The following is a 1,988-nucleotide window of genomic DNA, read 5'->3' on the forward strand; positions in this document are numbered from 1 at the left end:
TCTGTGAAATTTTATATTAGAAAAGCCTGTAGTAAGAAAAACAGTCCTGTTCCAGGCCACACATGATTCCATTTTTTGATATAGCACAAAGATAAAGCACAATTTAACAATATTTGATTAGGCAAATTGTACATTTAGATTCTTTTCTCTACTACAGTGCCATAGGTAAAGTGCTGAAAATCATATCCTTTGAATACTGAAAATAGTGTCTTTTTGTGGCAACCATTCACATCTTAGAGCATAACTACCCACTACCTTATAACAGAAGTTCTCAAGATTATTTTAATGGCAGAATTTGGGGAAGTAGTGGAGCTCTTTGCAGAATGACATTAAATATATGTTGTTGTAATCTCATTATGCTATACACAGTCACAACCATAAAGATTTATGGGCAGAGTGGGAGAGGAGCCAGTTACTAAGCCATATTTTCTAAAGTGTGCAATTGTGAGTAGGAGCTCAAATCTGCATTCAGAGGTGGGTTCAAATTCCAACTTCACTACTTACTAAGAGGTACTCTTAAGAAAGTAGTGTCCCCTCTCTCTGGCAGAAATGGCTATTCACTAAAGATGTGTGCTCCCTTCAATAGTGCAGAGATGCTGCTGGGCACAGGCTTCTAGGTGTGGACTCAATTTTCTCGTCCTCTTTGCATCTATGTGAAGCCACATGACCAGTTCTCACTAATGGAAGGTGAGCAGGAATAAAGCATGTTATTTCTAGGCTGACCTGATTAAGAAGTAGGTGTGTCTCCCCTCCTGTCTCTTCCTTTTCCATGGAAGCCCGGTGTTGAAGACAGCTACGACAATGAAGAGTTTGAATCACTGCACAGAAGACCTTCCACTCTGCACTCCCATTGGGCTCTTGTATGTAAGAGAAATAAATACATTTCTATTGTTTTAGCCACTAAGATTTCAGAGTTTGTCTCTTCTAGCAGCTAGTGTTGCCTTAACTACCAGAGTCACTAAACGTCAGTTTTTCTCATTGCTAAAATGAGGGTTCAGGTGTTTATACTTCATATATACAATGATTATCAGGGTTCTATGAGTTAATGTATGTTACAGCATGAAGCCCAGAGAAAGTTCTCAAACTGTTGGCTTCTGAGGTTATGGGGGTATCCTGTTGTTATTTTTATATCATCTCTGTAAATTTTACTAAGACCAACACTTCCCAGAGAAGAAGCAATAGTGCACTCAAAGGGATTAAGGATAAATGTAGGTGGAAAATAATTAACACTGAGAATATAGTCAACGACGCCATTTTTTTTTTTTTTTTCCTGTGGGCTGGGAAAAAGGCTCCTATACTCAGTGCAGTATGACAGGGAAACGTTACCCTGAAATTAGGCTGGGTAGTCAGTGGAGCTCTGCTCCAAATGAAAAAATAGGAAATCAAACCAGTGTCTCCATCTGTGCATCATTCTGTCTTCACCTCACTACTTTTGTTTTAAAAGCATCATTTTGGAACGTCTATCATCCCCAGGTGTTAGGCTAGTTGATCTCGTTCTTCATAAGAGCAGGAGAGATGACATGGGGACATTCATTGGTATAACTCCTGGGCAATCGTCATGGGCTTCAGCCTCAGACACTGCAAGGCATGAAGGCAAAAGGCAGCATGAAGGGAGACAAGACAAGTGACAGAAATGGCACCGCCAATGCAACTAGTCATGGGAGGGGTGTACAAGGAATGACAATACCATCCTCAAATTTGTTCCAAACTGCCCACATTCCAATTTATTCCTGTGTCACAGTCTCAAGTCTTGTGAATTTCACTATTCAAACAGTCCTTGCTATATCATTTCTTTTCGTAAAGCATTTCTGACTCCTTGAAAGGGGGGGATAACATTTCCTCACAAAAAACAGGCTAATATTCTAGTGGTACTCCCCTCTTCAAACTCCATTCCATAAAGAACATCTACACTTTAGTTTATAAAGTACATCAATCTGTTATTTTTATGAAGACTTTTCCAGATTTGTGCGTATATCAGCTCTTGTTAT

The sequence above is a fragment of the Galeopterus variegatus genome, unplaced genomic scaffold (assembly GCF_000696425.1).
Source record: "Galeopterus variegatus unplaced genomic scaffold, G_variegatus-3.0.2 Scaffold1754, whole genome shotgun sequence".
Lineage (NCBI taxonomy): Eukaryota > Metazoa > Chordata > Mammalia > Dermoptera > Cynocephalidae > Galeopterus > Galeopterus variegatus.